The sequence below is a fragment of the Canis lupus genome, chromosome 32 (assembly GCF_048164855.1).
Source record: "Canis lupus baileyi chromosome 32, mCanLup2.hap1, whole genome shotgun sequence".
In the NCBI taxonomy this organism is placed as follows: Eukaryota; Metazoa; Chordata; class Mammalia; order Carnivora; family Canidae; genus Canis; species Canis lupus.
Window position 1 is genome coordinate 14,266,714 of NC_132869.1, and position 25,790 is coordinate 14,292,503.

General features: G+C 37.3%; 1 protein-coding gene and 1 pseudogene across 5 annotated transcripts in view; one reads left to right on the forward strand and one right to left on the reverse strand.

Moving 5' to 3' along the window:
• Positions 1-25,790, reverse strand: part of FRMD5 (FERM domain containing 5) — a 310,956-nt gene that overhangs the window by 266,058 nt on the left and 19,108 nt on the right. The gene's annotated exons all lie outside the window — the stretch shown is intronic.
• Positions 5,743-6,200, forward strand: LOC140622631 (proteasome maturation protein pseudogene; annotated as a pseudogene).

Consider the following 25,790-nt stretch of genomic DNA (forward strand, 5'->3'; position numbering starts at 1 on the left):
TGTAAATGGAGTGATGAAGATTGACCTTTCCAGTTGAGCAGCTGGCTGAACAGGATTTTAAATGGTGTGCTTAGGATTTTAGTTCACTCAATTTAAGGCAAAAGGAAGTGAAAGAAACGTTTATGGATGATAGACCGCCATACCTAATTTTTATTCTAGGAATTGTAAAGCTTCTATCCCACCCCTGTTGACAAATTCAGCATCCCACATGAGGGTGAAGTGTAACCAGAAGTGAAACACTGAACCACTATTGTGTGAAGTTAGGGGCTCCAAAAACAACTTAGTAGCAGCTCTGTCTTTTAAAAACTATCCCCATCTTTTTTCCTGTTCTCAGGGAGAAAAAAGTTTTAACAGAAGAGGAAAAAAATTGCTGTGCCTTTAAGTTCCGTCTAGTACCTTGATTTATTCCAATGCCTTTTCCCTGATTTTCCATTCAATAGCACTGAAATAATACTTTATTTCTTTTGTAACCTGACAAAGCAGTCTTGAAAACTCACTATTCTGGATATTTAAGACCACACACTTTCAGCATTTTGCTAAATTTTTACTCTTTCTGATCTTTGTCCCTCTCGCTTACTGTACACTCCTAACTCAGCTCATCACTACTAAAGTCATATATATAGGCAACTATGTGCAACTACCCAAGAAATTACATACTCAAAGCAGTCCTCAAAAACAAAATTCCATAAATATCTAATGGAAAGGGGAAAGAGCCTATATTTATGAAATTTCTTTTAGACCTGCTACCTGATTTTCAGTCAATGCTAGCACATGAGCAAGTACTAATTTGCATAGCTGATAGGAAGCTGAATCCAATCATTTATTCACAGCAGGTACAGTGCTAGAAGCTAAGGATGCAGAGATAAAAGACTCAGACCGTTCATTCAAAGACTTCAAAGTCTAGTGGGAGAAAGCCACATAAACCTACAATCATAACATCATAGATGCATCATGATAGGAATACATCCAGGGTAGCATGGGAGAACAAAAAAAAAAACAAAACAAAACACTTAACTCAAGTTTAGAATAATCAGGGAAAGTTCCACAGACTCAAATGCCAAGATGGCATTAGAATCAAGTCTGGAGAGATCCTTAGGAGGAACAGGGGTGGGAGTGTGGGGGCAGGGCATTCCATTCAGAGAGAAGCTGTATGTAAAAAAACACAGATGTTTGGTTTGAGATAATGAAAGGTTCTGAAAATAAAGAGCGGTGCTAGTTACACAACATTATGAATATGCTTAATGCCACTGAATTGTACACTTTACTTTTGACCTTTTTTTTTTTGAGAGTAAGCAAGCAAATGGCGGGCGGGGAGGAGAGAGAGAACCCCAAGCAGACTCTATGCCCAGCACAGAGCCCCAAGAGGGGCTCAATCTCACGACCTTGAGATCCTGACCTGAGCCAAAATCAAGAGTGGGACACCCAACTGACTGAGCCACTCAGATGCCCAAGTTATATGCTTTAAAGTGGTCAATTTTATGTAATATATATTTTGCCACAAGAAAAAAAGGCCACAGATGTGTGGCAGAATAGAAACATCAGATAAGGTACCTAGAAGGAAGACTGCATGACAGGAGAAAGAATGGAGATATACCACGGCTAGACCATAAAAGACTATGTATTCCATGCTTACAGAGTATGAAGGCTAATCAGAGGGAAAGAAGGACTGGAAGCTTCAGGAAGGATTAGGAGGTTATACATATAACCCAGCTGAAAAATTCAAGTCTGAATTCTGAGAGGCAGTGGAACCAAAAGGGATGAATATATTTCCAAGATAGCAAGACAGAAGAATACAAAGGACTGGGAGGCCAAATATGAAGGAACAGGAGGAGTCTCGAAAGCCTCTCAGCTTTCTGGCCTGAGCAGTGAGTGAGGCAGATCATGGTGCCATCCATCTAGAGTGAAATCAAAGGAAGCCTCAGGTTAGATTGGGGAACATGGCAACTTCTTTAATCTGCCAGGTTTGAACCCTTGTAAATAAAGGATGAAGACCAGCAGTTAGAGAAGTGTAGGACTTCGGCAGTCAGTCTATGGATTTTATGCTTGCTTCAAAGCCCAAGTAGCAAAGGATGGCCCAGATATAAGGAGGAAGCCATTTTTTCCCACCTCTAAATAGAGCCCACCACCACTCTGTCAACCCAAAATTAAGGACTTTGATGGACTCAGGAGGCAGCTTCTCTGGCAAGACGCTGAGGTTGTCTACAGTAGCTTCAGTGAAGCTCATCAAGTACACCATCTCTCAATAAAAGTAAGCCAAAGATGAATAACATGGCTGGCACTTCATGGTAGCCATTGCTGATATTTAGGTCCCTCAGAAGTAACTGGGGAAGTTTCATAGAATGGACCCAAATTTGATAGGTTGGAAGGGGATGATCAGTATGAGTTATTATCATTTGGAAAATGTAAAGAGGACCTATTTTATTTTCCTATGCTACTAAGGCCTGGAGATTACCAGGTAAACATTCCAGCAAAAGTGATACCCTGTTATTCACTGACCATTCTGTAGATGACTTTTTGATGTTTAACAACATGGTGAGCATCTTCTTATGTCATAACATTCTTCTATAACTTCATGTTTAAAGCAGAAAAGTATCTGCCAAAAAAAACAAAAAATAAAGTGGGATAGTATCTGATTATATACTATAATTTATTATGCATATCCCCTATTGTTGGACATTTTGGTTTGAATGAAGCTTTTCAAACTAATTTCTGTCACTCGCTAATCATATTTTTATGAGACCTAAGAATATATCTAAGCATTTTATTTGAAGGTTCCTTGTCCATAAAATTCCCTTTATATTTTTTGTGCGGTTTTTTAAAAGATTTTATTTATTTATTCATGAGAGACACGGGGTGGGGGTGCACAGACACAGGCAGAGGGAGAAGCAGGCTCCATGCAGGGAGCCCAATGTGGGACTCGATCCCAGGTCTCCAGGATCAGGCCGTGGGCTGAAGGCAGCACTAAGCCGCTGAGCCACCTGGGCTGCCCTATATTTTTGTTTTAACTTTTTAAAAAACACCTATATAACCAGCTAAAAGAAGGCATAGCAACTTAGTGGCCCTGATTGTTTTAGTGTTTTGTGTTTTTTTTTTTTTAAGAAAGTAAATTGTTGTTGGGGGTGCATTAATTTTATCAAGCCACTAGTGTGCCATATTGTACAATGAAAGAGGCAGGTAATTCACTAAATGACACCCTGGTGGTGGCACAAAAGAATAAATGCATCTCCAGTAAGTGAACCATGTGCTCTCTGTCAGCAGGATCAAGTGTATTATTTTATATCTCCTTTCCCATCCATGGATGCTTACTGGTCTCTCTCCAAGTCAGTAATAAAAGTAGGTAAAGAAGCCTCTATCTGTGCTCATGCTATTCCTTCTACCTATAATATCCCTCAGCTCCTCCAATTTCTGTGCCCAACGAATTCCTACTTGTCATTCAAGACAGTTCAACTGTTACTTCTGCCAGAAAGCTTTCCCCCACCACACTCATCCTGAGCTAAGTGTTCCCAACGTGTTCTGCCTATACCTCTGGATACTTAGTACAGTTTATTATGGTGATCGGATATTCACCTAACAAATCATAAGTCTTTTTAGATTGGGATCTTGGCTTCCACTCTAACACCTACAGGGCCACCACATTGCTCCTTTAAATGACTACTAAAAAGAATGCTGTGACTTAAAAAGTGCCACAAAGTCTCACCTAATACTATACTTATCAATGTTTTCTATTGAGAGTAATTGAGCAATGTACCTAACTATGAAAGTACAGTTTTCTAATAAAACACAATAATTTGACAATGCATAATCATTGTTGTGATGCATGGTAATTAAACAAACAATAAGTGATTGTATATATTACTACCATTGGTAATCACCAGGAGTGCAGTGGGATGGTATTCAGTGGCCAATTTCTCCCTCCATCAGAGATGGTACTAACCTCATCTGACTCTGCTTCTACCTAAATGTCTTAAGCTCCAAAACTGTCCCCTACTCCATACTTTCTTCTACAATGACTATTTCCTTAGGAAATGGCATTCAGCTGAGAGGTTTTTTTCTCTGCCTTTGTAGTGAGCTATTACCATCATGACTCTCATATTCCAGCATTCCTTCCTGGGATTTTAAGGTAGAGACAATTCCTTGAAAGGCTGTAAGAACCTCACACTCCCCCTCTTTCTTTCTGTATACCAAATGTCTTTTTTTAAATAGGTGCAGTAGGTTGAATGATGTGAATGCCCTGCTTCAAACTCTCTTAGATTACCAGGCATTCCATCATCTACAAATTGATTTGGGTTAACAAGTAAACACATACTTCTCCCATCACCAAAAAAAAAAAAAAAAAAAAAGCAAACTAAGCAACACAGGTTTATTGGTCACATGGGTGGTACAAAGTAAGCTGATACTTAATCATACCAAACAGATAGTTTTGAGGGAAAGTGAAGAAGGGAAGGACCAACTGGAACTGCTATGATGGGGTAGCAAGAAAGCTCTGGCAATGAGGGAACAAGGGATGCCAATAGGAAGAGGAAGGAAACTAGGTGAAGCCCAAAGATAAACTTCAACTTTCCATCTGCAACTGCCCAAGCATCCTTCTTTTTTCTTTCCTTCCTCTTTGAAAACCAACTTCTATCCCCGATGCCTGCCATGTGGAAATCATTTAACTTTTACTAGTCTTAAATGTGACATACTCCTTTTCACAATACTTTGAGCTATATATAGTCTTCTCGTCTTACAAATGGGGATAAGGCCACCTTCGCAGAGGCCAAAAGAAGTAGATTTCCCAGAAGCACAGCAGTAATACTTCATTGGTCTAAGAGTTCACTGAAAATACAAATTCAAAATCCTTTCTTCCTTATAATGATTGAGGCATTTCAGATTAAAAGTAAATGCTAGCAGGCAAATGTTCATTAACAGCTAAAACATATGGGTGTCGGGTGGCTCAGTCCATTAAGTTCCTGCCTTCAGCTCCGGTCATGATACCAGAGTCCTGGGATCAAGTTCCATATCAGGCTCCCTGCTCCAGGGGGAGCTTGCCACTCCCCCTGCTTGTGCTTGCTTGCACTCTCTCTAATAAATAAATAAAATCTCTAAAAAAAAAATACAGCCAAGTAGAAATAATCCACAATGCATCAAATGATGAGGGATAAACAAAATGTGGTATATCCATCCGATGGATTACTACTCAGCAATAAAAAGGAATGAAGCACACTAATGTGAATGTATCTAATATCACAAAACTGTGCACTTAAAAATTAAGATGGTAAATTTTATGTGTTTTACCACAATATTTTAAAAAGGGAATGAAGGAGTGACACGTGGTACATGAGTGAACTTCGGAAACACAATGCTACTGAAAGAGGTCATTCACAAAAGGCTACATACAATATGGTTCCATCTACGTGAAATGTCCCAAATAGACTAACTTATAGGCACAGAAATTAGATTAGTAGTTGTCATGGGCTAGTGGTAGGAGGAAGTGAATAGTGCCCGCTAACAGGTAGAGAATTTCTTTTGGGAGTAGTGAAAATGCTCTAAAAATAGAGAGTGGTAATAGTTGAAGAACTTTGTGAACATATAAAAACGAGTTCACTGTATTCCTTAAAAGGGTGAACTGTACATTAGTAAAGAAGCTCAATAAAAGACAAGTTAGTAAATTATCTCAATTTAGTAAGAAGTCAGTAAATTATCTCAATAAAACTGTTATTTTTAAAAGACAAATGCTGGTGGAAACGAAGTGAGCAGCGGGGCTGGCTGATGATAATAGGGCCGAGCAGCTGTTCACAGAGCAAGTGAAGATGAATGTCGGAGGACTTGGATCTCAGCTGAAGGACAGTATTCCAGTTACTGAACTTTCAGCAAGTGGACCTTTGGAACAGCATGATCTTCTTCGAAAAGGTCTCCCTTGTGTGAAAAATGAACTTTTGCCCAGTCATCCTCTTGAATTATCAGAAAAAAATTTCCAGCTCAACCAAGATAAAGTGAATTTTTCTACACTAAGAAACATCCAGGGTCTGTTTGCTCCACTAAAATTACAAATGGAATTCAAGGGTGGGGTTCAGCAGGTTCAGCATCTTCCATCTCTTCCAAGCTCAAACCTTTCATTGGGTATTTTAAGGGGTAATGATGAGACTATTGGATTCGAAGATATTCTTAATGACACATCACAAAGTGAACTAAATGGGAGAACCACACTGGATGGAATATAAACTCGGTTTACTGTAATCTGTCATTTTCACGAAAATAGAGGGGCTGCATGTTGTTTATAGTCATCTTTTTACTATAATTTGATGTATACAACATTAAAAGTACTGACAAATGAGAATTTTTGCCTAAATAGTATTTGTGATCATTTAAATGATTTAGTCTTTGGTTTATGACTATGTGACAATTGAAGCACTAAATGGAGACGATTTTAAAACTCCCAATTTATATGAAAACAATAGCCTTCTATATGTCTTTCAAAAATTATTGTTTATGAGTATTTTAAAATTGTATGGGTTTCAATTCAGCCTGTTTTCTGGGTATCCCATAAATTTAATTTTGATTACCATTATCAGCATTTGAGTCTACAACCTTCATAGTAGCATCTCACAATAAACATCTGTAATTGATTTCAGTGGTAACACTTCAAATTAAGTACAGCGTAGGGTATTTATATTTTACCTTGTTTCAGTATAGCCTGTTGATACAAGAAAAATACTGGATTTATTTTTTTTTTAAGATTTATTTATTCATGAGAAACACAGAGAGAGAGAGAGAGAGGCAGGCAGAGACACAGGCAGAGGGAGAAGCAGGCTCCATGCAAGGAGCCTGATGTGGGACTCGATCCCGGGTCTCCAGGATCACACCCTGGGCTGCAGGTGGCGCTAAATCGCTGCGCCACCGGGACTGCCCAATACTGGATTTATTGATGCTATTTTAGAATTGTAGCTATTTGATTCTTTCAGTTTGCAAAGTATAAGTTCAAAGGTTTTGATTTTGGTCTTGTCCTTAAAGTGAAAAATCAACCAGCATATGTTGATTACACTGTTGTAATGCATAGATTTATATATCACATGATTAAATTGAAAAAAAATTAGAATATTCATGTACACACACTACGTATCCCTGAACAAATTCCATAATTATTTAAAAATAAACCTTCACTATAGTTGTTAAAAAAAATAAAGACAAATGCTGGTAAACATAGTACTGCCATTGTACCTGGGACATTTCAGAAACATTTAGAAAATCAGGATTAAGGTAAGGTTTCAGAAACTACATAACTGACCTATCCATATATGAAAAAAAAAAAAAGCATAAGGTACAAAGCACAAACAAAAAACATAATGAAACTAACAACAAATACATCACTAAGAAATAAGATTGACAAGAATTTTTTTAAACGACTGTACAGAACCATACTTCTTGTTGATTTTAAGGGGCAGTAATGTGTAATGGTTAAGAATTTAGACTCTGAAAATCAACTGACCTAGAATCTAATCCTCGGCATCACTGGCTCTGTGATTCTGAGAAAGTGACTTAACCTTAGTAAGATTTCATTTCTTTATCCAACACATAGGCAGTATTTTAACTTCTTTTTTTATATTTGTCTCTTTTTCATTGTCTTTACATTTCATTGTATTACACTGAATAAATACATTGTATTTACATTTCATTGCCTAACACTGAATTTCTCCTCTCTGCTACCTTTCTTTTATTACAGTTTGCCAATTTTAGATTTTGTCATTTTCTCTAAAGCCATAGTTTTTTCCCTGCCTCCAGGCTGAAAATCTCATGTTCTTGTCTCAAGACTCCTATGTTCCCCAAGGCTCCCCATCTTCAGAGCTTAAATTATACTGGAGTCTCTCAGGGTGTTAGGGAAAGCACATAGCATTTCTTGATTGTACTCAGTGTGTCTACTTCTTGGTAGACCGTCAACTCCTCAGGGCAGACAATAGTTTGCCTTCCTTGCTGTACCCTCTGTACATGACTAGTGCCTGGAACAGAGTAGGTGGACACTCAATAAATACTTTCTGAATAAGTAGATAAGTGTTGATTTTGACAATGATGTACTTCTTTGGCTTTAACAGATTCAATACATTGTTTCTTTTAATCACTTCATAGCAAATTTCCCTACCTCTTATGTCCATTTGGTAACTGCTCTAGAGTCCTATTACTTATTTATCAATCTCATTTGGGACTATCCAAAATGGAGCTGCTAAGAACCTGACTTCGGTGCATATGGATATTCTATCATTTGATAATCAGATCGAAGCAGAATGCCCAAGTGTCCATTCTTTACCGATCTGAAAGAGAAGTGAATGTCTAGTGAGTCACTTCTGCTAGGTCTCAGGCAAAGGTAAAAGGCTGCTAGCGGTCTCCCTCTCCTTTCTTTGCTGTGCTAAGATTTTTAACAAGTCCACTTTCCTTGTTGCACAGCCAGTCAGAGGTCCTGAATGTTGCCTAGTCAAGTGCTGCTCCTTCATTCCATATGAGCCAAATTAAATGTTGATAGACATCATCATCCATTTTTAACCCTATATTATTTCTGCCTTTCTGCTAGCAAGAGGAAGTCTTCCAAATCTGTGCTCCATTTTATGCTGCTCCTTAACCTCTGCACCACCTCTTGGCAAAGCAAGACAAATGGAACAAAGACAAACTAAAGACAAGAGGTTTCTCTCTTTCCTGCTTGTCACTATCCTCACTTCCTTCCATGTAATGGTGTTTCTTTGGTTTCCCTGAACATCCTTACTTACATATCATCATCTCAGAAGATTCTGAGAAGTCAAGCCCAGGATTTTCTCATTTGACTTTCTGATATTATAGTCTACTTTACATTTCTCAGGGAAAAACCTAGCATCAGATTCCCCCACTTTATCATGGTACATTCTTTTAGTGTACTGTTTTTGTATCTTAAGTACATTTTTGTCTTAAAAAATACTTTTCCTAACTTTGAGGAATTAACATCTACTGACTTGCCATGCACAAAGTACATATTACTGGTCATTCTCTGCAGATTCAGAACCATTCTTCAAACTAAAATCAGCCTAAATAATGGAGGCACCTATGCTTGAGTATGGGAAATCTTTCTGCCTTCCTCTCAATTTTGCTGTGAACTTAAAACTGCTCTAAGGAAAAGATAATTACAACGTCTTTTAAAAATCAGCCTAAAGATCAAAGATCATCTATGAAGCTGGACTGTGACACACTCATAAATAGCATCATACAATAATAAAAATTAACAGAATGCTGGCCTATTCACAAACAGAATAAGGGCTATATAAAGTAAGTTTTAAAACTCTTCTGGGATGCCTGAGTGGCTCAGTGGTTGAGCGCCTGCCCTCGGCTCGGGGCGTGATCCTGGAGTCTGGGATCAAGTCCCACATCAGGCTCCCTGCATGGAGCCTGCTTCTCCCTCTGCTTATGTCTCTGCCTCTCTCTCTCTCTCTCTCTCTCTCTCTCTCTCTGGGTCTCTCCTGAATAAATAAATAAAATATTTTTATAGGGATCCCTGGGTGGCACAGTGGTTTGGCGCCTGCCTTTGGCCCAGGGCGTGATCCTGGTGACCCAGGATCGAATCCCACGTCGGGCTCCCGGTGCATGGAGCCTGCTTCTCCCTCTGCCTATGTCTCTGCCTCTCTCTCTCTCTCTGTGACTATCATAAATAAATAAATAAATTTAAAAAAATATTTTTATAAATAAATAAATCTCTTATTTTGATGTGTGTGTGTGTGTGTATATATATATACATGATATATATATATATATATATATATATATATATATATATATATATATCATGGACTTTTCTGCCCAGTGTATGTACTGCCTTATCTAGGAGTCTTGGTGGGAGATACTGGCAGAAACTGAAAATATCAGACATTCTTCCAGTCTCCCTTGCAGCTAGCATAGGACTTGAGCTTGGCATATTAGACATTCCTATCCTAGACCTTGACTCTAAAGCTGTTAGAGTAAAGAAGCGGGGACTAAGAATACATTCTAGTGCCAGATGCAAGCAGTTAAGACAGTTGCAGCACTAATATCAAGTGCAGAGGGGCAGAACTGGCAGCAATGTGACACTGATGCCTCATTCCCAGGACCCTTGGTGACAGTGGGACAAGCTATGGCATCCAGAGTTCATAGGAAGAGGCAGCAGTACACTTTCCCAATAGGCTCTACAGTGTTATGCTGGATTCTGGGTGCTCCCTAGCCTCTGTTGGTATTGTCCATTTTCCAACCTTGCTCTGCATTCTTCCTATAAATTTTCTAAGTCAATCATGTCTTTTCTATAAATTTCTGTTTAAGTCAGCTAAAGTCAGTTTCTGTTGCTTGCAGCTAAAAACTCTGATACAGAGCAGCCCGGGTGGCTCAGTGATTTAGCGCTGACTTCGGCCCAGGGCGTGATCCTGGAGATGGAGGATCAAGTCCCATGTCAGGCTCTGTGCATGGAGCCTGCTTCTCCCTCTGCCTCTCTCTGTCTCTCATGAATAAATAAATAAAATATTTTAAATAAATAAATAAATAAATAAATAAATAAATAAATAAAAACTCTGATACAATAAGCTAGTAGTTAGCAGGTAGCAAGTATTAATTGAATTCCAGTAAATTAATATTTGATGAAAACCCACTCAGTAGAACATAACTTTTGGTCAGATTTAATGCAGTACAATTTACAAAATGTAAACTCACCCTTTTTAAGTGAAATGTTTTGATAAATGCTACAGTCATATAACCACTACCATAATCAAGATACAGAATGCTTTCAGGGAGCCAGAGTAGCTCAGTTGGTCAAGCATCTGCCTTCAGCTCAGGTCATGATCCCAGGGTCCTGGGATAGAGCCCTGCATCAGGCTCCTTGCTCAGTGGGGAGTCGTCTTCTTCCTTTCCCTTTACCACTCGTGTTTGTGCGCGCGCGCTCTCTCTCTCTCTCTCTCTCTCTCTCTCTCAAATAAAGAAATACGCGCACCTGGGTGGCTCAGCAGTTGAGTGTCTGCCTTTGACTCGGGGTGTGATCCCAGAGTCCCGGAAACAAGTCCCACATCGGGCTCCCTGCATGGAGCCTGCTTCTCCCTCTACCTGTATCTCTGCTTCCCTCTGTATGCATCTCTCATGAATTAAAAAAAGAAAAGAAAAACAAATAAATAACAATCTTTAAAAAAAAAAAAGATAAGGAATGTTTCTATCACCTAAAAAAGTTGTCTTGTTTCTTTTTGTAGTTAATTCCTTCTCCACATATATAGTTCCTGGTAACCACTGATGTGATTTCTGTCCATATATTTTTGTCTTTCCTGAACGTCATATAAAAGAATTATACTGCTCTTCTCCCGAGTGGCCTGAGGTGACCTCCAGAGACGGTTCACTACTTGCTGGACCCAGAAAACCCTACAAAATCATGCAAATCGAGAGGTTCAAATCTTTAAGATTTGAGGTTCACTTTAAGAACACGTGTGAAACTGCCCAGGCCATCAAGGGTATGCATATCCGAAAAGCCACCAAGTATCTGAAAGAGGTCACTTTGCAGAAGCAGTGTGTGCCATTCTGTTGCTACAATGGTAGAGTTGGTAGGTGTGCACAGGCCAAACAGTGGGGCTGGACACAGGGTCAGTGGCCCAAGAAGAGTGCTGAATTTTTACTGCACATGTTTAAAAATGCAGAGTAATGCTGAACTTAAGGGTTTAGATGTAGATTCTCTGGTCATTGAGCACATCCAGGTGAACAAAGCCCCCAAGATGCGATATAGAACCTACAGGGCTCATGGCTGGATTAACCCATACATGAGCTCTCCCTGCCACATTGAGATGATTCTTACTTAAAAAGAGCAGATTGTTCCTAAACCAGAAGAGGAGGTTGCACAGAAGAAAAAGATATCCCAGAAGAAACTGAAGAAACAAACTTATGGCCCGGGAGTAAATTCTGTATAGAATAAATGCAAATAACAATTAAATTAAATAAAAAATTAAAAAGAATTATACTGCATGTAACCCTTTTGTATCTGGCTTCTTTCACTTAGCATAATACATTTTAGATTAACCCATGTTGTTGCATATGTCAATGGTTTGCTCCTTTTTATTGCTGAGTACTGTTCCATTTTATTGATGTATGATAATTTATCTTTTCATCAATTGATGGATATTTGGGTTGTCTCTTACAATACAGTTTTGAAACACAGAATTTATCAAAATAGTTACATTCTAAAAAATAAAAAATAAATAAAAAAATAAAAATAAATAGTTACATTCTACATTCTGGGAGCTAAAATGGTAGAAATCTTAGGGCAATAGAGGAAATAGTGTATTTTCCCTATCATAAAACATTGTATTCTATTTTAAAAACTGATATATACTGAGATACATATATTTTCCTTTCAGTATCCCCTTTTGGTACACTGGTAAAAATAAAGACAATATTATTGATCCCTCCCAACAACACAAGAAAATCATGAGAAAAACTCTTCAGGGAAAAAAATTCAAGAAATATATACATACATTTTTGTTTCTCCTTTGCATAGCAATATCATGTAGTATAATGCAATAAGAAGCAGAATGTTACTTCAGTGCCACCTCTTCTGTTATACCAACTAAGTTCCTAACTCAATAGCAATTCCAAAGCTGTTTCCAGTTTTCAACTTGTGGTAATTCATTCTTCGGGAGAAAATCATTCTCTAAACCTATTTTCATGACTCTCAAGCTTTATAAACAATATGGCCAAAGGATGTTACAGTCAGTTCGTTTGGCCTCTGAGTATTAAAAGAGGCATACTTAACATACATATTTCAAAATGTTGAAGAAATATTGGTGCAGAAAAAAAACCCCAACAATTCTATGTAAAACAGAATCCTAGCCCCAATTCCACTGATGGTGTTTGGGCCTAAAAGCTGACCTCTGTATCTTCATGGTATCTCCTCTGGTCACACTGGGGGGAAAAAAGGCATCCTTGCCACTACTTAGATTCTAGTATCTATTGTAAGGCTTCTGAGATTTTTCAAAATTATAGATTTGCTTAACTCTATTATTTTGTGGTCGCTTTACAAGCATATTTTCCAAGTACATGGATTCCAGTCAAAGACAGTGATAATTAACTGTAATTAAAAGTTAAAAATATTAAAATTCCCAGGCAATCAGTGTACATATTTATACCTATACTGAGGAAAGTCCATTCAGTTCACTTATAAATAGCTAGTATCACTGAAATAATACTATTCAGGATAAATTATGGAGATTATCCAATATGTATAAGACAGAAGAAACTTAGATACTACAGCATACAACAAACCTCAAAAATGAAACCATAAACTTGGTCACATCAACATTTATTCTTTGCGGCAAAAAATTTTTCCTATTATGTTATAGTTCTACTGTAAAACAAAATATGTATATGGGAAGGAGTCATTGTGATTTATGAAAGCTACCCAGACCTTTAACAAACAAAATAACCTAAAGAATTGAAATTCACCTCCCTATCCTACAAGCTAGCATTTTTTATGTAGTCCCAAACCTAATATTCAAACCCCTTGTTTGCTTTGCTTCTTTAAGGACATGGGGAATTCAAAGGAGCAAAGAAAAGTAGGGACTCAGTAGTAGCCAACAGTAGCAATATTAGAGACAGAAATCTTCAGTTTTATAAGAACAAAATTTCAACCTTCCAACAACCTGAAGGACCCAAAATCCAGAATGATGCTGGGAATGAATAAAGACATCTCCAAGAATTAGCATATCTGAGAACAGGATGAGATCCTGTTTTGTACATACAGCTGAACTTTCCTGTCTTTAAATCTTAATATTTTACCACATTGCTATCTGTCCATCAAAATGAAATGGGACATTTACTTCTTCCTAAAGTTAAAAGCCAGTTTAAGCAAGGTAGGTAAGCTGAAGATGAAAGGTAAATTGAGGCAGTTACTAATACAAAAACATATTCTGAATGCATCCAAAAGTTAAAGGGCCCTGACAAAGGCAGAAATGATTTTATTAAAGATGACAAATTTACAAGTTTAAGTTTGGATTCAATGATTAATTTTGTTAAAAAACAGTCATCTTAATAAAAGAGAAGAATAACTTGATATAAGGCATCATTTAAAAATATTTCAAGAAGTAAATTCTAAGGGTATTCTCAAACTAGGGCTCTCAGGACATTTAGAAATTAAAAACATCCGTTAAAATGACTATCTGCAAAGGGAATAATGGTGATAATCTATGAGGTATTTTCAATATTTCAAAGAGCCCAATGGAAATTCTACACTGAGTCTTAAGGTTACCTTGTATTCAATTATTTTCATAATATGATCAGAATTTCTCATTGAAATTTATATATGTCCTTCATTAATTAAAATGGGAAAGCTAATTAGTACTAAATATAGTATATTGGTTAAAAATCTTTTAGGAGTGTGCCTGGGAGGCTCAGTCTGTTAAGCATCTGCCTTCCATTCAGGTCATGATCTCAGATTCCTGGGATAGAACCCAAGTTCTATAGGGTTCCTTGCTCAATGGGGAGTCTGCTTCTCCTTCTCCTCCTTTTGTCCCTCTCCCTACTGATGTGTGCACTCTCTCTCTCAAATAAAATCTTTTTAAAAATCTTTTAAAAGCAATCCATGGGAGGAAAAATAATAAAGGAGTTCTATTTAACTGTCAGGTACAGCCTCTAAGTCTAATAACTGTCATAAAACTGGAGGAGAGAAAAACCCATATTTTTAACATTTTTAAATCCCTTCTAAACATCTAAGCAGAGGACCTGATAATCAAGAAATTCGTAAAGGTTTAAATCATATCTAATGCAGTTTAAGAGCAGCTCACGGAGTTAATAATATTTCCCTGAGTCTTCCTGGAAGACAGAAGGATTTGAGAAGTAAAATTAAAATTGTGCATAACCATAATACCCAAAGAAAATCACCATGAAGATTTTGATGTATTACCTTCCGTAACAGACTGAATAAGTGCTCCCCCAAAGACATGGGGTCTAATTCCTGGGACCTCTAAATGTCACCTTCTATAGATAAGGCTCTTTACTTATGTGATTAAGATAAATTAAGTTCAGGGGCACCTGGGTGGCTCAGTCAGTTAAGCGTCTGCCTTCAGCTCTGGTCGTGATCCCAGAGTCCTGGGATAGAGCCCTGTATCAGACTCCCCGCTCAGCAGGGAGTCTGATTCTCCCTCTCTCTCTGCCCCTGCTCCTGCTCTCTCACCCAAATAAATAAAATCTTAAAAAAAAAAAAGATAAATTATATTCAGGAGATTATTTTGAATTATTCAGTAGGTCCTAAATGTAATCAGAGGTATCCTTACAAAAGAGAGGCGGAGGTGGGGCATCTGGGTGGCACAATGGGTTGAGAGACGGACTCCTAATTTATGCTCAGGTCATGATCTCAGCATCGTGACATTGCTAGAGTGGGGCTCCACGGTCAGTGTGAAGTCTGCTTAAGACTCTCCTTCTCACTGACCCTCCTCCACCATGCTCACATACACATAATCTCAAAATAAATCTTAAAAAAAGAGAGGCAAAGGAAGGTTACACACAGAAGAGGAGAAGGCAATGTGACAAGATTACACTGATGCAGCCATAAGCCAAAGAGAGCCCACAGCCATGAGAAGCTGGAAGAGGCAGGGAATAGATTCTACCCTAGAGCCTCTGGTGGGAGCACAAACATTCCATACATATCATTTATGTAATCAATCTTCTATTTTATATATGTTCATTTTTTTCATTATTATAAATAATGTTCTAAGAAACATCTTGAGGGCAGCCCAGATGGCTCAGTTGTCTAGCGCTGCCTTCACCCCAGGGTGTGATCCTGGAGACCCAGGATCGAATCCCACATCGGGCTCCTTGCATGGAGCCTGCTTCTCCCTCTGCCTGTATCTCTGTCACACTCTCTCTCTCTCATAAATAAATGAATAAAATCTTTTAAAAAATAAAATAAAAATAAAAAACATCTTGATATAAAAATTATTTTCTTGTATTTTTCATCATTACCTTAAGAGAAGGTTCTGGGAGTGAACTTGCCGATCTTCTCAGAAAGACAATACCAGGGACACCTGGGTGGCTTAGTGGTTGAGCATCTGCCTTTGGCTCAGGTCATAATCTCGGGGTCCTGGGATCAAGTTCCGCATCAGGCTCCCTGCAGGAAGCCTGCTTCTCCCTCTGCCTATGTCTCTGCCTCTCTCTCTAGGTCAATCATGAATAAATAAAACTGAGGATTTTTTTTGGTTTTCGCTAGCCTAAAATCATAAAACCCGGCATCTCATTTTAACTTACATTTTCTTGCTTACCAAGGAAGGTGAAGTAAACATTAGCAAATTGTCACTTCTAATTGTATTGTCCATTTGGGGGCACTATTCTCATTGAGCAATTGGATTCTTTTTTAATGTTTATATAAGGAGTTTTTATTATTATTCCTAAGGATATTAATCTTTTGCCATATTAGCTGCAATTTTTTCTTCTAAATTTTCGCTTGCCTTCCAGCTTTTGTTTTTGATGTATTGACACGAAATTTTTAATTTTCATGTGATAGATACATCTTTTGATCTTTTCCTTTTTGATTTCTTCCATCATCTTTATGCTTAAAAAGTTCTCCGTATGCAAAGATTAAATAAATACTTCTACTTTCTTCTAGTGACTATTCTTACTGCTTAGTTAGAAATTAAGGTTTATCCAAAGTGAGAAATCGTCTAAGTTGGTTTTTTATTTAAATTCGGTCAATATTTCTGGAAGTCAATAAGTCATTCCAACTAAACCAAATGGTGATACATTTAATATCTCCCAGCATCTTTCAATGCAAATAATTCATTAGTAATTTTTTTCTAAGAAACCTGTCTTTATCAATTGGACTTTTCAATATGGTAATAATAGTACACAAAAGGGCCAATAGGTTCCACCACCAAGCAACCGGTATTGGCCTAGAGCCCCAGGTTAAGAAAAACGTTCAGTAGAGAGAAGAAGAGTACCTACATCACCGATCATAGTCCAGGATGGGGAGTACAGCAGCAATGGTGTCTCTTCCCTAGCACTTGGATCCTGGTGGCCTTGACTTTATTCTGTACTTGGCCTAATGCCTATCACATAAAAGATACTCAATAAATATTTTTGGGATGACTGAATGATGTCCATTTCAAGGCCCCTCTCTCTGAAGCATTCTAAGCACTTTAATGAGGCATTTCATTAATAGAATTTAACTTCAAATTTGTTGTAGAGCCACCAAGGGAAAGTCTGTTCAACAAAGCAGAACACTGATTCTATGTATCCCCTAAGACACACTGAGGATAATAAATCAATTAACAGTAAAATCTTCTAATCAAGGAAAGCATCTAGAAACTTTATTACCAGCCAATAAATAGATAAGCAACCCTTCACTGAAAAAGGAGGATAATTTATTTAACTTTTAGGACAACTGTTAGAGTAGATCAAACTGTCTGCATTTAGAAGGCACACCTCTCATATCAAGATAACAAAAACAGAACAGAATAGGCCGTGACAAAGTTTATACAGCAGCTTCAACTAAGTTTCATGCTTTCCAAGTGATTTCTCAATTAAAAGAAAAGTAATTTTGTCATGTAGTCAATACCAACTTTTTCTTAATCTCTAAAATTTTAAAGTCAGACTAGACTATGTATGAGGATCCTTCTGAATTTAAAATTCTTTCACATATATAAGATCACCCATTTAAGTTCCCACAAGCATTAGTGGGAGAATCATGCATATAGACTTGCTTACCAACTTGCCAAATTAAAATTAATTTTATAATTCTTGTCTCTGATTCTTGTGTGTTAGAGCTGATCTTATTTTTGGTGGCAAACACAACTGAAACTATAATAGTAATGACAAGAATAGTTATTTGGTATACAAAAATTTTTACAGCTCCACTATCTGAAAGTAAACATAAATTGTATCTTCACTGCCCAATCAGAATCTGGGAATCAATTTAAATGTATTTTAGAGGTAAGATGTAAAATTGTAGACGCAATTTTTGCTTGGAGGCTGGGGCAATGCAAAGAGAATTGGAGTTCACTGCTTTTCCTCAGATACTTCATTTTTGATAGTTCAGATTTTACTTTAACTCCACCTCTCCCCATCCTTTCTCTTCTGATTGTCTCCTAGGTGCAGATCTTAATGCCCTAGTTCCTCTTCCGCCAAGGGGACTAAATAAGTGTTATTCTATCTGTATCCCTCACCTGCAGCTACGAGCTTCCTTCACTTCAAAGGGTTCTTCCCTCCCTGTTGTTCCCTGATCGATATCATTGCAGAATCACCTAGGCTACTCCTCCCCATTGCTTACTACTTCAAATTGCTCTATTTGATCTTTCCTGTGCTTGTGTGCAATCACCGGCCTCAGAGAGCTCACATGGAAAATGCATGAGCCCTGAATAAGACAACTTTAATTTTATTCAATAGAAACCAAAAGTATAAAACTTAAGCAGCTTTTAATGAAATGCTTATTTCTGGCTCCTGTATTACACTTGGATTTACTCTCTTCGTCTCCATTTACTCCTGGCTTCCTGGAAAGCTTAAATTATCTTTTATTCTCACCTTGCATGTAATCCTTCAGGATAGTCTACATCCACTGTTTTCCATAAGGAAAATATGAAACAGTCCCCTGGATTCTCCTCCATTCTTCCAGAATTTAACACGAAGATTATCTTTAACCAAACAATTCCTTTGGAATTGGAATCCCCCAAAAAATATTTTGAGAAGGGAAAAACCCTTTTTTTTAAATCTCTGTGACCTAAAATCACCAGGTAGAAGGGAGAAGTTGAGAGAAGTTCCTAAGAAAACAGTCGACAGGAGAGAGAAAGGCTCCCAGAGAGCTGTTGAGAACAGAGTTATCCTGAAAATATTCAAACACATCTCTCTTCCTGGAAATGCAAGTAGAACGGGAATCTACACCAGGACCTGTGGGTTGGGTTTGACAGGTGCTTACTTGGTAGCAGCATACTTCTGGGATCCCTGGCTTGAATGGCACTCATCAAAATAGATGAGCACCAATATGACACAATGACAAATGGCGAATTTTTAAAGCAAATATGATGGCTATGTTTATACAATTTCTGAATATTTTAAATGTGGTACCTTAGGTATTTCCCTATTTAGATACAGAACTTCTAAAACCCCTTTTCCTGTTATAGAAAAAATACTTTATTACTGAAACACATGCAGAGGTAGAATATAATATTTAGCCTTTGCATATTGCCTTGGTTATAACAGCTACATACTCACTTTATTCTTTTTTTTTTTTTTTAAGATTTTATTTATTTATTCATGAGACACACACAGAGAGAGAGGCAGAGACATAGGCAGAGGGAGAAGCAGGCCCCTTGCAGGGAGCCCAACCCAGAACTCAATCCTGGGTCTCCAGGATCAGGCCCTGGGCCGAAGGCAGGTGCTAAACCGCTGAGCCACCCAGACTGCCCATACTCCCTTTATTCTTGGAGAGAAGATAGTATAGCATGTTAACTATTCCTCCTGATTTTTAAATATTACTTTTCAGGCTTTTCTTCTCAAATATAATTTCTCAAAACTTCCCATTTTTAAAAAACTGAGTATTCATATAAAAGTATTTTTTAAATATTTTCAGATATCTCTTTGAACATGGAAAGAAATCTCCATTTTCCCAAGATTTTGCCCTTTCTATAGTTGGGAATCCATATACTTACACCATTAGTGTTTTTGGTTCCATTAGCGTTTCCGGGCCCAGGGCCTCTTCCAAACAAAGCAGGCTCTGTCTTCTCTGATGGGGCTTTTGCCCTTGGATAAACCTCTGGCTTTTGTCTGCTACTCCAGAAAGGGTTACCTTGCCTAGCTGCTTATACTACAACATCAATAACTTGAAAACTCTAGGTTGAATTATGTATTACTTTAACTTATATACACTGTATTCACTTAATAGGATTTGCTATAGATTTCCGTAAATTGCTCATTTAAAATACTATTTATAATCAATTTTTTAAAAAACCATCTACTCTGTAACTTAAGATATACCTATAATGTTTCTCTAACTGCTAATGCCTACGCATGATATGTTTAAACACACGCGGCCATTAAAATCTACAGTCCTCTGGCTTGGTGACAAGATATATGCCTACAAGCAAACATTTTTTTAAGAGCCCACAATGATGCCCTAGAGTACTAAGCAAAAGAACCTACTCGTCTGAAAGTATGTTAGTGCACACAAAAAAAAGGTGTAAAAAGTGCATTTTTGTGTAAAATATCTGAATACAAAATACACTGTTATCACAAAAATGGTACAAATTATAGAATATGATTTAAGATTAGGTTACTGAAAAATATGAAAGCCATCCTATAATGCCCACTATAATTAAGTCTAATAATTGATATTTTAGAGAAGTCATTCTATTTCCAGCCAAATCACTGATCAAGCTGTTCAAATCGCCCAGTTTTACTTGTTATGAAGATCTCTCATCTATTTAGTATTCAGTACTAAGTTTCAGTTATAATTGCAAGGCTATTTGTAGGAACCCAACATTTTTGCTTTGGTTTTGTTTTCAAAGATTGTATTTATTTATTTGAGACAGAAAGAGAGAGCACAAGCAGGGGTGGGAGGGGCAGAAGGAGAAGCAGACTCCCCAAGCTGCTGGGAGCCTGACGCCAGGCTCTATCCCAGGACCCTCAGATCATGACTTGAGCCAAAGGCAGATGTTTAACTGATTGAGCCACCCAGGTGCCCCTGTTTTTGTTTATAATACATCAATACTATGGAGTATAAAATAATGCATAGTGAGAATGCTAACCCTATAGTATTTTTAGAAATCTATTTTTCTAGGCCAAGATAGGATTTTCTCTTAAAAAATTATTAAAGTACATGCTGACCTTTGAATTCCCAATGAGTAACTCAACTGGCACAGGCACCTTTATCCACTGCATTCCAGGCTCTGTCTTCCCACCCATCTAATAAAAAATTGTTGTGAAGAAAATGACCCTACTAGAATGTATCCTTAAATAACCATATGCTAGCTTTTAACACAGTACCCCTATAAGTCATTTCTATTTAACTACACAAACAACATGATTCTACAATTAAAAGTATAACATAATTTGCAGTCATTCTAAATAAATTCTAAATAAATGACAGACACACTGGTATTTCCTTTGTTTTAAATCAGAATTAAATTCAGTGACTTTTTAAAAACTAGCTTCTAGAGGCACTTGGCTGGCTCTACCAGTAGAGCATCTGACTCTAGACCTTGGGGTGGTGAGTTCAAATCCCACATTGGGTGTAGAGCTTCCTTTTTTTTAAGATTTAATTTATTTATTCATGAGACACACAGATAGAGAGGCAGAGACATAGGCAGAGGGAGAAGCAGGCTCCTCGTGGGCAGCCCAGTGCGGGACTTGGTCCTGGACCCTGGGATCACGCTCTGAGCCAGAGGCAGATGCTCAGCCTCTAAGCCACCCAGTCATCCCTAGAGCTTACTTTAAAAAAAAAAAAAAACTAGCCTCTAATTTTTTAAAATGAGATGTTATTTTTAAAACATAACTCCAGATGATACAGTCTAACAAAAAAGCATAAATCGATCTCCTAAGAATAAACAGTACTTTATGCTACATATGACTTCTCCAAAATACCCCTTCATCTCAGTCATATTTAAAATACATAAGCTTATTTTTTTCAATTAACCTGAATTAAAAGAGGTTGATAAGACAGATGGTGACCACTGGAAAGGTCTTTGAAAACCTTCAGATAAAAAATGTTCTCTCTTAACCAGGATGAAAAAGAAATAACACTAAAATTGACGATCTCATCAGCTTTAGGTATCAGAAAGAGAAGATTCTTCCATTTTACCAACAGAGAAGAAATACTTGTTTCCCATATCTACAATTTCTAAAAACTGACAAAGATCCTTAACTCCATCTCGGGCACAGGAGCCAGATCAGCAAATGAAATCTCCTCTTGTCTGTCAGTACTGGGGGAGTTGAAGTATAATGACTGTACCATTTGTGTCCACGAAGCATATCTTGATAGGGTATCCTGAACTCCTACTGACCAACAAATGGGGTTGACCAAGGTAAAGGCATAATAGATATCAAACCCATCAAAAGGAAGCAGAGGACAAGAAAAGGCAGGAGGCAAGAAACTCAACTACAAGAGAAATGCCACGTCAAATAAGAAAACCTACATGCAGCTTATAAGTTTAATGCTTCTGCCAGGCTTGTCAAGCTAAATAGCTGTACAAAATAAAAACCAACTCCTCTTTTCCTAAGAGGAAACTAACAGAGTACTCTCTTCTAATAGATGGAAGTGGGAAAAAAAGTCATCTATTTGAAAGAAAAAGACGACTAAGGATGGAGCAAAACTTCCTCCTAAAACTAGAGACATGGAATAGAGGCCAAATGAATGCCAGTAAATTGTGGCCAAATAGAAGAAAAAACTTTTAAAAACCCTGTATATCATAATTCCAAAGGTTATTAATAATAATAAAGACTATAGCTGAATAACACTTTAAAAGATACAAAGTGAAGGGTGCCGGCTGGCTCAGTCAGTAGAGTATGTGACTCTTGATCTCAGGGTTGTACATTTGAGCTTCACACTGGGTATAGAGATTACTTTAAAAAAAAAATTAAAAATAAAGTTTACAAAGTACTTTATTTTCTCATTTCCTCTCTTCATATGATTCTGAGAGGTAGACTGAGCAGATATCACTATCTTTTTCCAAATGATTGTTTTTTAAAAAATGATAAAGTCATAGAAGTAAAGTGACTCATTCAAGGTCACATAGGTAGTGTGAAGCAGAGTCAAGATTGACGTAGTTCTCCTGAGTCCAAAGAGGACACTTCTTCCACTATACCATTATTAAATAAGACTATTCAAATCCACTGAAAGCATTCTAATAAGATTCTGCTCAATCTAACCATGTACTGCCTAGTCATTGGTCCTGCAGCCAATCTCAGAATTACCAATATAGTACCGCTTTCACACTCTAGTAATTTCTAGAAAAACTTCAATAAAGGAAGGATTTCAGAACCAAATACTTCTTACAGAATATAACTTATTCTAACCATTAAAATTGCGCCTAATGAATTCAATTTTACCCTTTCAACATTGATAAACCACTGCTGGTGTTTGTCAAAACTGATAACAAAATATAATGTCTGTTTCCCCATGGCAAATCCTTGCTTGTTTCCTTGCCTATTTCCATAATGTATTGTCATTTATAACCTCTGACAGTTGTGCCACATTTTTTTTTACACTACTTACAAACCCAAGCACAGTAATTTTAAGACTTTGTGCTAGAAACTGGTTTCTTTAAAAAAAAATAATAACCCCCACTTTCTTAGTGCAGATAACTCACAAGAGTATTTAGTTTCTAGTGCTATTTTTCAGTATAAAAGAAACTTTTTTAAAAATTTAGGAGTTTATCAAATCTTGTGATCTAATTGTTCCATGAGCCAATAAGTACTACCATTTTAACATTATGACAAGAGAATACTACATAGAAAAAAAAAGCACTGGAGTATCAGCCTACTCCAGACTAACTATATGACCTTAAGTAAGTCAATTTACCTCTCTGGGTCTCAGGTTTGTCCACTAAAAAGAAGAGTGAGTTCAGTAGCTTTCAAACATTTGCTTAACAGAGGTATCTTTTTTCTAGTAATACATTACATGGATTCAATGGTACTAAGGTATCATTTCCATCCCCCTGCCCCCAGCCTAGATATGTAGACACCTGCAGGAACCAGTGCAGCTGGAATATTCCCCACCTAGTTTGCTAAAAGTATGCCCCACTCCCTGCATCTTGGCTTCGGCAGGAGTTTTCCCTGGTGGCTGCAGGTAGCCTCCCACAGTGGACCAGCTTGGATTTTCCTGACACCAAGCAAACTACCTCTGCATTCTCCTGCAAATCCACCCCATTCAACATGCCCTTGTCAGGAGAACATCCAAAGCGGTGCCACATGCCTAGCAGTGTGCAAGCAGCCCTGACAGGGGCCAGCACCACTCCCGCATGATTCCTGCCCTGGACAGAGGGGAAGATAACCACACACACCAATCCAACTATCCACACCAATCCAATCCAGTGATCTGAGGGCAGACATCTGGCCTGACTACAGGCCCCACTCACCAGTGAAAGCTTTTTAGGAGACAACACAGGGAGAGTACCCTGCAGTTTGGTATGACCACAGCTCTGGCAAACACCTGCTCTAACTTAATTCAAGTAATCAGTAAAGGGATTCACAAAATAAAAGGTGAAGTATGACACCATATACTTAAAACAAGGAGGGGAGAAGAGTAAACATGTAATGCTTTTAGGATGAGTTCAAACTTAAGTGACCATTAACTTAATACAGACTGCTATATGCATGTTCTATATAAACCTAATGGTGACCATAAATCAAAAACTGATGATAGTCAAAAAATAAAAAGAATCCAAATATATCACTAAAGAAACCCAGAAAATCATGAGAACACAGAGCAAGAGAAGATTCATATATGGTATTTAAGAAATAAAAAGATAAAGAAAAAAGAGACAAAAACAATACATATATATACATATGACATGTATATATATATATACATATGACATGTATATATATATACATGTGTGTATATATATACACATATGACCACTACCCTATGTCATACACAAAAAATACCTCAAAGTGGACCAGAGACCTAAATTTAAGAGCTAACACTACAAAACTTTTAGAAGAAAATACAGAAGTAAATCTTCTTAACCTTAGTTAGTGATTTCCTAGATAAGACACCAAAAGTACAGGCAATAAAAAAGAAGATTGCGAAGTCGGACTGCATTATTTTAAAATCTATTGTGCTTCAAAAGACAGCATCAAAAAGATGAAAAGACAACCTACAGATCAGGAGAAAATATATGTAAACCATCTATCTCATAAAGGACTTATATCCAGAATATATAATGAGCTCTTACAACTCAATAACAAAAAGACAACCCATTTTAAAAATAGGCAAATAATTTGAATAGATATTTCTCAGAAAAAGACATCCAAGTAGCTAATAAGCACATGAAAAGATGTTCAACATCTTTAGTCATTAGGAAAATGCAAATCAAAACCAAAATGAGCCAACAACATCTTTCTAGATAGGTCTCCTGAGGCAAGGGAAATAAAAGCAAAAATAAACTCTTGAGACTACAGCAAAATAAAAGGCTTCTGCACAGCAAAGGAAACAACCGACAAAATTAAAAGACAACCTACTGAATGGGAGAAGAAATTTCAAATGACATATCCAATAAGGGGTTAGTATCCAAAATATATAAAGAACTTCCACAATTCAACACTCAAAAAATAATCTAATTTAAAAATAGACAAAAGGCATGAATAGACATTTCTCCAAAGAAAACACGTAACAGCACATAAAAAAATGCTTAACATCATTTATCATCAGTGAAATATAAATCAAAATCACAAAGATATATCACTTCACATGTGTCAGAATGGTTAAAATCAACTATACAAGAAAGTGTTGATGAAGATGTGGAGAAAAAGGAACCCTCAGGCACTTTTGGTGGGAACACAAACTGGTGTAGCTGCTGTGGAAGACAGTCTGGAGGTTCCTCAAAAAATTAAAAATAGAACTAACCTACAATCCAGTAATTGCACTACTGAATATTTACCCAAAAAAAACCAAAAACACTAATATGAAGGGATACATGCACCCCATATTTATTGCAGCATTATTTACAATAGCCAAATTATGGAAGCAGCCCAAGTGTCCAACAATTGATGAACAAAGATGTGGTACCTGTATACAATGGAATATTATTCAACCATAAAGAAATTCTGCCACTTGGAGCAACATGGACGGACCCAGAGAGCATAATGCTAAGCAAAGTAAGCCA